The sequence below is a fragment of the Tyto alba genome, unplaced genomic scaffold, assembly GCF_018691265.1.
Source record: "Tyto alba isolate M040663 unplaced genomic scaffold, T.alba_DEE_v4.0 Super-Scaffold_8, whole genome shotgun sequence".
Classification (NCBI taxonomy): domain Eukaryota; kingdom Metazoa; phylum Chordata; class Aves; order Strigiformes; family Tytonidae; genus Tyto; species Tyto alba.
Genome location: NW_024881329.1, coordinates 7,380,130 through 7,394,081, shown reverse-complemented (window position 1 = coordinate 7,394,081; position 13,952 = coordinate 7,380,130).

The window sequence follows — 13,952 nt, the reverse complement described above, 5'->3', positions numbered from 1 at the left end:
AATAAGGAAGTCTTCTAAATTCTTCTAGATGAGCCCCATCAAGGAGAGAGAACAGGGCAAACACAACCAGTCCTTACTGCCTTGCAGGGATATGGGGAAGAGACGGTCATTTAAACATCCAGGGTCTGGGACACTGCAAGCACCCAGGCACATGGAATTTTCGTTCCTGGCAGCAGAGGTAAGGACACACACGATGCACCTACACACACACGTGTGTGACACTCACCACCGAAACAGCTCTGCTCTCCACCTGATCCCTTGGTCCTAGCAGGGGCCCGTCGCAGGAGTGTTGAGAGCTCCCACCCTAGAGTAAGGGAGCAGCCAGGGGCATCTTCATGGAACAGAAACAACCCTCTAAACATCATGCCCTCTCCAAAATAGGATAAATATGTTTTAGCTGCATTGGCTCCAGATGAATTAGGAAAATAAGGAATAACTAAAACTGTCTTTAAATCAGTAAAGCAAAGACCTATGATTACATGAATATATTCGGACAACAGATCTGCTACAAAAAGCCCTGATTCAAAGTCCATAAGGAAAGCTATTTCAAATAGCATGCTTCGCAGCAGCATCCCCTTCTATAGCACAGAAGAGATGCATGCTTGTATTTAGGATATCCAAGCAGAAAGCCCAGAAGCAGAGTAAGAACCAAAGAGTTTTTATGTCAACAGAAAGGTCTACTTTCTTCTCCTCTCCTTTCTTCTTCTTTGCACAAACACATTATGCAGTGCCAAAAAAAAAAAAAAAAAAAAAAAAAAAAAAAGAGAGAAGGAAATGAAAAGAAAATGGATCAGTTGAAGCCTCCAGGAAAGATAACCTTCAAAGGAAATTTAGCGGAAAATTGAAGAAAATAGAAGCTGAGATTCCTCTTGTACCTCATGGCTACAGAAATAGATAAGTAGGCAAAAAGGCTGCAAGCAGCATTGCTCCTTTTTTGTGACAAGAGAGAAAGCCCCAGATATATTCAATCAATTCCAAAGGGAGAAAGATAACGAGAAATTAGAAATAACCCATGAATAGGTTTGAAGTCTACTGCTTCTGGACACACATCGTTGACAAGAACGTGCAATTTCAAAACAGATGAGAGAGAGGGAATCAAATGGTCCATATGTGACACACTTAACTCACAGAAACATCCAAACAAACTTTCAGAAGTTATCAACGTTATCAAAACACCAATAGACTTTCAGAAACTTTTTCCTATTATTACAGATGTATCTGTGAATAAGCAGAAAACTACTATTTCACTTACAACCCAACACTCCTGAGATTGTGACATCTGAGAATAGCTACAGTAATGACCAAAAATTAACGCTTCATTCCATCAACTTGTTGCTGCCTGCATGGGGGAGGGAGAATCAGAAAAAGGAAAAAATCACAGGAAAAATCTGAGACATTTAACACTAATATCTTGATTTGAAATAAACAGCAATTCCAAGGGGTTGTTTTCTTTTGGGTGGGTTTTGGTTTTTTGTTTGTTTGGGTTTTTTCTTAGCAGAATACAGGCTGATCACTGGGTGAGCAGAGGGGTGTGGGCAAGAACTCCACTTTTCCCTTGGATATACCATCTTGATTTGGCAGCAGGGAGACAGATCAGCATTTTCTTTATGGTTTCTGGTCTTAATTAATTTGCCTGTAATGGCGATGTGTCCCTGAAGTGGGGGAAGTCTGCTGGAGGGAGAAGCAGGCAGAGAAAGAAATGTGAGATTGCCTTCTTTAAAATGAGCGAGGAGGAGTGATTAGCAGAGCCCAGAAAACAGGAGCTGCTGGTTTGTGCAGGGGAATATCCTGCCCCCACCCCCTGCCTGAGACCACACCGTCCCACTGCTGGGCATCCTCTGGTACTCGCAGAATTAAAGTTGATCCCAACAGCAGGAATCTTAACAAAGGGTAGCCATGGAAACAAGGCACTCCTACAAAAAAAAAAAAAAAAAAAAAAAAAAAGAAAAGGATTTTCTGCAACATCCACAACATCCAGGGACTTGCTGGTTACACCTCTTTTTCTCTCATGCATTCCCACTGTAAACAAGAAAAATCAAGCATCTGCTGTTTTAAGATGACACTTGTAAATGACCTGAATCCTTCAAAGCAGTCTCATCACGGTTACGGCATCCAGTTGGAGAAATAGTGGACACTCTTCCAGTTGCCCAGCATCCTTCCATGGATGTTGGCCTGTGATCAGCGTTGGCAGTAGTCTTGCAAAACAAATAAATCTTTAAACAATAAGCTACAGATTAAAAGCCTGAGAAGCTCCCCTGTGACCCATGCAGAAATAAGAGCATTACAGAGAGGCCTGGAGACCATTGGTGTAGAAAGTTAAGTCACTGGAGACATGAGTTCATATTTGATGCATGGGTAGAGGTGAAATGGGCTTACGGCTCTCAGACACTTCGGGGACTTGTTCTCACTGCAGCACTCACACAGTAGCTGTTTCCTGATGATCAGAGCCTAAGGACTGGAATAATGTGTGGGCTGTGGGCAGAAACAACCGAGGTCCAACAGCAGCGCTGCGTGGAAGCCTGTACTCAGCACCTGCTTTGTCTGTTGTCAAAAGTACACGATGAAGTACCCGTCATCTTTGGGTTTAAACGCCAACTACACCAGTTAGATCAGTGTAACACTAAACCTAGAGTGGATCCTTTCTGCCGCTGATCAATGAAAGATGTGTATTTCCCCTTCTCCTTGTCTCTCTCAGATTCAGATGAAGTGTCTGGTAACCATCCCTCTCAAAAGTGTAACTATATGCTCCTGGAGACATCCAGAGGAATACAAGCAGCACGAGGGGATGTGCTGTAACGGACAGTGTGTATGTAAGTTAAGGTGTGTTGCAAAATGGCTCTGCAAAATCAGGAAGGGAAAACATGGGCAGTTCCCTTTTAGCTGCCATTGATGGGAAACTGATCCCACGCCAGCGTGATTAGAAAAGAAGTAGCTGTTCCAAAAAACAGAGGGGTCAGTTGTCTTTCTGAAGCTGCTGTCTCTACCAACGGCACGCACAGCAAAAGAGAGGAACACAAGCCATTTTGGCAGCAGCCAGCCCTACACCATGACCCCGTCGAGCTGAAAGCCCAGGAGAGGAGAAGCCTGAGCAGCGGGGGAGGCTGCGGGCAGCAGCGCTCTCCATTTCCTCCGTGCCAGCACCGGCGCCCACCGCCCACTCCGCAAGGGAACCGACCGTCCCGCTCACCAGCTCCCGAGCTGTCGCTGCTCAGGGCCTCAGGTGCATTTGCCTGGTGAAACAAGAATAATTTCATTTAAAATGTACTAATATCTCAAATCCAGCTGGCTACGAAAAAGGAACACTGCCACAGGGCTCCTACGTTGTATGAGGCATTGGATTAGTAAAACCAGGCCCCCTTCTATTAAAACCAAAGCAAAAAATAAAGCCAACATTGTGGGTGCATAAATGGATTCTCCTCTACAGCTGACACTGAATCTAAATAAAACTAAATTGTTTTAATAATTTTCAACCTCTGGTTTCTCCCTAATTAGGATGTTGTGAAATGAGCAGGAACAGTTAGTATATACCCACAGGGTAGAATTACATTTAGTGATCCTATAACGATCCAGGGTGAAGAAGATGCAGTAAAGGAACCCACAGTATTCGTTAATAAGATCAGTAAGAAAGGAGGAAGCTAGAGTTAATGAATGCATATAGGATTTTGATGTAGAAGCTGCAGGCAGAAGTAGCCAACAGTTTTATTCCAGCAATGGTCTTAGCCATAAAACACTTCACTAGAGAAAATCATCTTCTGAAAAATCCCCAAACTCTCCCCATCTGCAGAACACTGGACAAAAAACTATTTAAAAAATATTTTGCCTTTAAAATATAATGTAAAGAGATGCTATTAGCTATTACAGATGAAACATTCTGCTAAAAACTAATCTTAACCTCATCCAATTTTAGATTTGCTGCTCCCATCTGTTTTTCCCTTGCACTGCTGAACAGTCTTTCTGTTGACCATCAAAATTAAAACAATCTCCCAGTGATATCGCGTTCTCCTTTTTTCATCTGCTAGTATTCTGGACCTGTTGAGTGTTTATCAAAAAAAAAAAAAAAAAAAAGTATAGCTGAACTACTAACACAGGTGACCATGGAAAATTACAGAATTATAGAAAGTTAGAAGGAATTTCCCTTCCTACAAACAATCTTCCCTTGTTTCTTTCTCACAATCCTTTGCTCCTTGGAGAATGGGAATATACATAACACCAGCTGAAGAGAAGGCAAAAATAATTTGAAGCTTACATTATGGTATCACTCAGATAACCTAGTCATAACTGATGGCACAGCATATCATGGTCCAAACATGTCCAGCGCATGTTACATACATACCATCCCTGTCTCCATAAATCTTATCTGGCAATCTAGATAAGACTCAAACCACAGTTTTGTGGTGGAAAGAGCTCTTCTACTTAACAGAGTGTTCTGGCAAAGGCACAATTTGAGGGGTACCTTTTGGGAAAGGCAAGTTCCCCTTTGCTGACACAGTTTGCACTAATTAAATTGCGGTTGCACATTTGCACCTGTGTCTGGTCTGTACCAACAAAGACTCTGATTTGTGTTCACGCTTTAACATGCAGATACAAAAGCAGAGAATAAGTTTTAGCCTGCTCCAGCGTCACTAAAGAATGCAATATTCCATATGTGCGAACTCTATCCTGCCCACTTAACAGTCCTATCTTACAGGATTAAATACACACTTGCTTCTAGTGAATAATTACATCTGGTATCAAAACTTGACGGTGTACTCTAACTGCCTGATAAAACTTAAGAGAAGGATAAGCAGCATAGCTGCCATTTTCTTCCAAGTCCATCACTGAGCAATTACGTGAGAAACCTTTTTCCTTATCCTCAGGGACTATGCATCCACCTGTGTTCTGAGCTGCTAGAAAAGACCAATTATTCAGAAAATAGTATTCTAAAGAATTTTCTATTGTTCTAAAGACATTTCTAAAAATCCTTATTTTTAGAAAATTATTCTTAGAAAATTTGAATTCTTTATTAAAAATAATCTCCTGTCATTACAAACAGCATTATAAGCAGCAAACTGGATGATTAGCATGTTCATTGTGGATTAAAAACGCCTCACTGATAACTAAAGAGGGTAAGACTTCCTTTAGAAAAGTTTAAAGAACACGCCTTTCTTATATTCAGAGCTACCAAGAGAAGTTAATAAATATCTCAGAGACTCATTTCATCTCTCAGCAACCTGCGAGATGAAGAATTGCAAACCCATTTATTTTGCAAAATCCCATTAGTTTTTGATAAACTCTTTCAGATGAATGGTAATTTTGAATGATTCACCTGAACAAAATAACGCTCCCACATTTTCAAAATGCCATTGGGGTGAGGTCAGGCAGAGAATGAGTCTGCCAGCGTAAATTACTGCATTTGTCTCCTGTCAGATTCCTTCACTTTGGGCACAAAAAATACTTCTATGAGATTACTGGTTTGACAGAGAACAATAAAATGGACTGATTTTTAATTTTCAGGAAGTTTTCAAGGAATTTAGAATAACAGATCCTTTTAAAAAGCTTCAGATGCTCTGAGAGTATGGGGGTCTGTGTGTGCATGGGGATGTGCACCTCCCTGTGGGTTTTACTGGTGTAGGAGAATCAAGGACCACCATTGTCTCAGTTATATATTGCTACATTATGTACAGTTGTGAACGCATGTGTGCACATACAGTACCCAGGTTTCAAAATACCACACAGTCCTTGGCAGAAACCCCTAATCCCCTTTGGATGAGAGCTGCAGTGGTTTTATCTAGAAACAAGCTTTCCAGACCAGATCAACTACTATCCCCTCCTGAAACATCCTCCTAAAACAAATCAAATATATTCATTTAAAATTCAACTCTGCATTAACCCTATTTAGCAAATTTGCAAGCAGTACCGAAGGTTCTAAGGATATCAGCTAAGGCCCTGGCACCAATACAGCCAGTAATAACTGCTGGTACAACCATGAGTAGTACTTGGCCTGCAGATATTATAATGAATGTATTAGAGGAAAAACCATTTACAACCCTCCTGTTGCCCTCAGAGCCATCCTTCCTTGTTCTTCTGTTGTGGGGAGCAACAGCCCAGCCCCAGTCAGCCCCCAGCCTCTTGTGCTCCAGGTTTCAAGATTCCATCTTACGCTTCCAAACTCTAAACTGGCTCCGACTGGGATACCAGCAAGCTTCCTGGCCACTTCAGGACCAACCTCTAGCAAACAACATTCCTTGCCTGTCTTATCAATGATTTGATGTACTAGTCCCAAATCTAGCACTGAAGAAACTTGAATTAACACTCAGGTACTGCACCGCTGACCTTGCAGTGTAGCTAGCTGCATGTGAGGTTATATTTCCTTGCATCCAAACTGCAGGACACAGATGATCATCAGTCAGTTATTCTCACACTCAGATCCCGTTTTCATCCCATAACTCAAATTCTGCATGTAAAGAACTAACGCAAGACCTATTTCTCTAAGTACCTGCTTAAGTTACAAAAGTTGAGGTTTAGCGGAACTTCAAAGAGACAGGTATCTTTTGCCCAGTCATAAGCATCATAATTAATTTCAGCCACAGGAACAAAACATATGTACAAGGAGTCAAACAAAACCCAGTGAGCAATCTATGTGATTCAGCTGGATTTTGAAATAGTTACATGGAGCTCATCTATGTGAATGGCACCAATTCAACATACTTTTCAGATGACTGAACTTTATATGGTAATCTGTAACATTAGAGCTGTATCACATTTAAGACTGTCATCAAAAAACATGAATAGACAAGTGACTGTAATACCTGCATTATTTACATCACCCCTGAAAACTTTTATCACATGGTACAACATAGCTCTGTTATCACCATCATTCACACTCTCCATGTAGTAGTATTTTAGGGCAGAAACCTTTGTGAATGAGCACTACCAACCAGGACTTTAGCATACAGCGTAATTTCTTTAGATGTCATTGCATTTCCAAGCTCCCAATTAACATGAGGTTTAAAGGCCACATCTGGAATCCCAATAACTGCAGTAATCAGACACAACATATTCTAGGCTAGCAAAGTACATATTCCCTTGCTTTGGTAAGATTTGGGCACTTCGGTACCAGAGGACAGTGACACTAAAGGATTCCTGAACACTTCTGGGATGCTAAACTTTTTTACAAAGGTAGTTATAGGATAGTATCACACAAAGGTGAAGAAATTAACTTCCCCCCAAAAGCTTATCATGATCTAGTCTAGCAGGATCAACTAAACATTTCATGGGGCTGTGGTGGGTTGGCCCTGGCTGGGTGTCAGGTGCCCCCCAGAGCCGCTCCATCACTCCCCTCCTCAGCTGGACAGGGGAGAGAAAATAGAACGAAAGGCTTGTGGGCCAAGACAAGGACAGGGAGATCACTCACCAGCTACCATCATGGGCAAAACAGTCTTGACTTGGGAAAATTAGTTTAATTTATTACCATTCAAATCAGGGTAGGATAATGAGAAATAAAACCAAATCTCAAAAGCACCTTCCCCACACCCCCTCCCTTCTTCCTGGGCTTAACTTCACTCCCAATTTTCTCTGTCTTCTGCCCTATAGTGGCACAGGAGGATGGGGAATGGGGGTTGAGGTCAGTTCATCACCCGTTGTCTCTGCTGCTCCTTCCTCCTCAGGGGGAGGACTCCTCACACTCTTCCCCACTCCAGTGTGGGCTCCAGCCTCCTTCTCAACCCGTGCCTGGGCTCTGCTGGGTGAGATGGGGGCGGCAGTGTTCCAGGAGGGCCAGGGTCCCTCAGAGATCGAGACAGGCACTTGGTACGGCCTCTAGAAGTGCACTGGGCCCTCTGCATGCTGAGATGTGCAGAGGATTTGATATGAACAGACTTACTAGAAAAGCAGCTTCCAAAACTACTGCCTGGCAGTTCAGAGCAGGCCTATTGCATTTGACCTCCAAAAGCATCTGTACCTGGATCTATTAAAGACAAGACACATTGGAAAACAGAGCTAGAAAATACACTTTCACTGTAACAAATGAGGTGTTGCACGATTCTTTTCACTAGAGGCTGCATGGGAGCCGCAGGACAAGCCTGCCACCCCAGCTTTCAATTATTTATCAGCTCTCTTTCCTTGGCTCATGGGAAAGGTCATCCAAAACACACCAGGCTGTCATTCCTGCAGTCCTGCTGCTGCTAAACACCACCTGAGGTACCTAACTGTTCATTAGCTTCTGTGCATGTCAAAAACTAGTCTTGCTTTGCTGAGAGCTTACTATCTTCATATTAAACTGTGGCAAAGTGTAAATTATTGTATAGAGCTGGCAAACTCGCGGCTCTTCTGACAGCTACCTGCTTACCAGCATTTCTTTGCAACATGCGCCCAGCCACCCAGTTCCCAGTTCTGTCTTGTTGCACTCACCCAGAGCTTTCTCTGAAGCCTGACTCAGCTCAGTTACCTGCCTATTTATTGAGTAGGAGGAAAGTGGAGCCTGCTGGTTAGGTTTTTAGAAGCAGAACAGCAGCTGGGCTTTTGTACAGAACTTTTCACCAACAGATCTCAGAACACTTCACAAAGGTGGCAGCGTATCTCCACTTCGCAGCTATGGAACTGAGGCCCTGAGGGGATTTCCTGGGCATGTGAGAAAAAATTTCAGAAATCAGTTTCATTCTCAAGACCTACTCCCATGTACTGTCCATTAAATACTGCTATAAAAATCAGTTACAAACTTTAGAAAACATGGTTGCCCCAATTACAAACCCCAGTAATTTCCAAGAAAACTGGTAATGCAAAAATACATTGGTAACAAAAAAAGCAAAGGTTAAACAAGATTTGAAGCTTCATTATTTATGTGCTTTAATATATATAACTTGAGAACTTAGGGACTACTTCAAGCTTCCAGAAATATAAGTATATATTTGTTAGGGCTTGTATCTTCATGCTCTACAATAACACATGAGGAATTAGCTGGAACACACACAATTCCTGATTTTTCACTTAATTAACAAATGCATGCCATAGTCTCACATGATTTGTATTTTCCATAAATAATAAGCTTAACTGATTAACTGATAAATGTCTTCATCTGCTTTTAGCATCTGTACGCTGTGAGAACAGGTTTCTTTGGCATTCCATACCTCTCTCAAAGTGACAGTGTTTCTACGGCAACGTTCACATTTATTAAGGCTGGATATAGTATCACTGCTGAACTTGTGCGCCTGAAGTGTAAGTGAGAACAGGCGTAGGAAAAAAACACCTGTTCTTACTTATGGAGTAGGCATACAAACCCTGGAATAATTATATCTCTTGTTAAAGATGCATTAACACAGCTCGTCACATGCTTTAAAATAAAAGCACTAAAGTACTGACAGGTCAAACACCTTAAGGTTTTAATAGCTTATTTTCTTGCACTTTTATAAAAGAAAGTTTGATACGGCATTAAATGAAAAATTTCAGATAGGAATCCAAGGCAATTCCTGCTGAGTAAAAGGTGAATCTGTTTTCTATGATGGAAACATATATATTATATAGGTAAACTATAAGAAAAAAAAAATTCAGTTTTGTCAATCACCTTGTCCGTCTCTGTATGTCAGAGAGTTAGGAGAGATCCAGCCACTTGTATCACGGGACCGTACGATCTGGCTCAGGGAGCCAGCTACCATACTCAGGGTGAAATCATTCTTCTGAGACACCCTCTACCAAGTCCACGTCAGATGAAACAGAAAAGCAGGATGCTCCTACGGTGGGGTTTTTACTGGAAGGTAGGTGCTATCTGAGCAGGTAAAGACCTGTCTGAATACAACCGAGAAAACTGGGGAAGATTGGCTTTGTAGGAACAGGGGTTTCAGGAGCAGGTGCAGTCAGCAGAACGCTCCCTGAGCACACGTGTAGGACCTTGCAGACTGCCTGAACCAGCCAGCGATACGCGCTTTGCTGCATGTGCCACCAGTTACAGATTCAAGTGGTCTCCTTTTCTCCACCTCGCTCAAGTATGGATGAAGCATGAGCTACAGCATCCTTGAGAATGACACCACTTCAAAGAACCATAGCTACCGTAGAACAAGAATTCAGTTTTTCTCCTTAGGAAAATAATAGACGTCAATATAGATCTAATTGTAAGGAGCCGGTGAACACCACCACTTTCTACATGGGGACATCAGCTGCACTGAGCAAATAAACTGGGACACTTGCCTTCCAGGCTGGTATCAATTTATCATGTTACGCACAGATCTAAGTGGACCGTTTCAAGTTGCAGTTTTCAGATATTAGAATAGAACATTGTAAACAAGCAGAGATGTTGCTTAAGACCTAATAGATCAAAGCCTGGAGCATGACTCCCATCTGGTACAATGAACTGTACCTTTGGTCTTTGTGACAAGAGTGGCCTCCTACAGACAGGCACAACAACAGCCTGGAGTATCTACTATGGATTTACTACTAAATGTATACCCTCTGTGTATGAACAACCCTTTTGTGTGTTTCAGTAGGCATAGCTCAGAGAGGAAACTGGCCCAGCAGCACCAGTGAATTCAGTGGATATTGGAAAGAAGGATAGCATTTAATCTGAAAAACAATTAAAAGCAGAGATACCTATGCAACATGTCATGTTAGTTTGGGACAGTATATGAGATAGGCAGTTGTCAGTAACAAATATTTAAAATCGAGGAAGGAAAAAAAAGGTCATGGGGAATTCTCATATAGAGAGAAGTTTCTACACATTAATAAAATATTTACATATTCTCAGATAGCATATAGCTTAAGGACAACTCAGTGGAAGTAAGTCTTTCTTCTTGTGTCTGAATATGAGTGACAGCAGTTATTCTAAAAGATCACATTAAAAACTTATTGCTGCATTTCAAAATTCAAATGATCATTTCTGTAAAAGTATATGGCTTCCTAAGCCTCTCTAATTATGGAATTTAGATGTCATTTCCAAACTTTGGAAGTAATTAAAACCAGAAGCATGATAAAATTCTTACAACTCTTTATGGTATTGTAAGACCTGGGGAAAAAAGAAGAGACCACACATTTTTAATGAAAAGATGCTAGTGTGGCCACCTGCTGTAAAAGACTAGACCTTTGATCAGACTTTACAGGGAAAACACAAAACATCAAACCTGAAAAACACCATGAGTAAGATGTAGGAACAGTGGGATCCACTAACTCTGCTCTTGCGTTAGGGCCATGAAAACAATAAGCTTAGTTTGTTCTGCTTCCCCTAAATGAAATTCCAGTGAAAGAAACAGCAAAACAGGGATTTACAAGCCACAGAAACTGGAGATTTTATACCTATTTAAAAATAACTGGTTTTGAAAACATCCAAATTCATATAATTACATTCAAAAATGTCTACAATCCATAGCTGTAAGAATTATGGCCATCTTACAAAAGAAATCACATTGTTGCTACCGACTCTATTCTTTGCAATTGTGGATCATTCTGATTAAATATACTGCACTGATACAATAAAAAAATGATACACATAGTTTGGAAAAGGTTAAAATTACAAGCTACAGAACACACACAAAAAAATCAGAAATATCTAGCAAAATAGGATGGATATTTATGGCTTTGCTCAAATAAAAAATTGCCTAAATTAGTATTACAAGTGTATAGGCAAAGTCACAGTTAGAATTTCCTGTATTTCACTTATGTCCCTCTCTTAATGAACTCATTATCATGTCTTTCAACGAGATCCTCCCTAGGCCAGCTGTGTACAGCCAAATCTATTTCATTATGCTTTAGAAAAGTAAAACCTCTAGAGAAAAGGCAGTGTTCAAACAGATGTACTATATTAGTAATCTGAGCTGCCAGAATAACTGTGCACTGGTTATACATAGCTAGGCAACCTGAAAATATACAAAAAACAACTGGAAGCGACCCTGCGAGTGGGCCAAATTACTCTGTATCACTTTTATGATGAAATCTGCAGCACATCCTTTACCTTCTTCCTCTTAACACTTAAAAAAAAATTCTATCAACATTTCTTATCACTTGTGAGACAGCACCCCCTGGTGTAGCAATACATGAAAACCTTATAAAATATCTTAATTTGTGATGGGGTACAGCTGACTGATTGGTATGACTATGTAGATTACCCCAAATGTGGATTAACTGGCTGGGTCTTTCCTCAGCACTCCACCTGCAGCTCTGTACCAGAAAGCTTGGGATACAGAGCAAATGCCCCTCACATGAGGCTTCACGTTTCAGAGGTCCAAATGCAAAATATGGCCTAATTTGTTTTTGTTTTATATTACCCACCTTCACGTTTTCCTGGGATGATCCCTTCCTCTCCTAGGTAACTGAGAGCTGCCTACATCAGGCCTGTCATCAGATAAACGTTCCTGCTTCTCACGTTATCATCTAAATAGGACACAAATACAAATCCTCACTGGGCCCTGAATAAAGAAATCTGGCCCTGACTCACAGCAGCTCTGTGTCAGGAGCAGAGGTACAGGAGGAACCGGCTCCCTGCTATGCCAGCACTGCATCATGCAACGACTTTCTAAAACTTTCAATGGAAAAGCAACAAGTTTTCTTGCTCCATTTACTCCTACTGGGAATTTATTCCTGTTCTTAACCAAGTTTCTGAAATCAGAGTTGTGGAATAACAGTACCTTAACCCAAGCAGTGTATGCAATAGGTATTTCCTGCTGTGCAGAAAATAGGTTAGAAGCCTCCTTGTACAAAGCTTTGAACAATACAGCATGGGCACAGCTATACACTAGCTTCTACTAAGCTTTGCTGAAAGGAAAAAGCTGGAAGTTGGTCCTAAAGTAGAATACTCTTCTGCTGGACAGGTGTTTTCATGTCCTTGCATAGAGTTCTGAGAGCAAAAGATATTATAAACAAAGTTAAATTATGTGCCCCTCCCATCTGACTAAAAGTCACACAAAGTATGGGTATCTACACATGCCCCGATGTTTTTCTGTTCTCCAAAGAGGAGAGCATATTGTGACTGAAACAGGGTTTGGGTAACAGATACTGGAAGTCATTCTCCTTCTCCAAAAACATCCTTTCCTTGGCTGTGGTCAGCAAATCCACCTCATTCACACCAGTCAGCATACATTCAGCTATCACTCAATCTCTGTTAGTGTCCTACTAATCACAATGTCTTTGTGTGAAGAGATGAATCCATTCACTAGAGTCCTAGGATTTTCTTCTCTCTCGGTTTGGCTTAAAGTGATTGGAAAATAAAATTCCCCCCCACACCTCCAAGCAGCATACCGGTATCCACGGAATTTCACACAAGAGCACATGCAACATACTCTCTATGCTCTTCTCCCATCATCCCCCCCAAATTATGAAGTACTAAGCAATTAAGATTACCATCTGATTCTCTCTACTACATCCTCGTGAATGTGGCATAACTTCACAGAAGGCATTACAACTGCTGTGAGATCATGCAGAGACCTAACTTCATTATCAAGGCAGACGTGCGTATCTGGAGCTTCAGCTCCCGTTGGTATCATGTGATGCAGGAGTTGGAGCTTTCATTAAAAAGCAAAATAATGGCAGAAACTAAAAGGGATTTGAAAACATGCGAAACAAACAGGTCATTCAGCAAAACCATGTTGCACCATCTTACTGATTTACTGTGTCTAACATCTACTGGAGTACAACAGCTGGATATCCTCCACTACAACAGGTCAAGGTTGTAAAAATCACACCATCATACTACTTAGTGTCAACAGCATCTACTATTTACACCTGAAACACACGCTACTGCCACCTGTGCATTTCATGACCATAGCTGATGCTCACAGAAGTGCACAAGGTAATCAGAGCTTTCAGAAGCTACTTTCAAGGTTTTTTTTCTCTGCTCAAACTCATAGCAACAGCCTTGCTTATCTAAGACCTTTTCCTTTTTCTTACTGTATGGAATAAGTGTGAGGTGCACGCCTATGAGAAAATACTGCACACACCATAGCTTCGCAGGTCACATATTTTGAATTGAGAGTATTTAACAAGACATAACCTTAGCT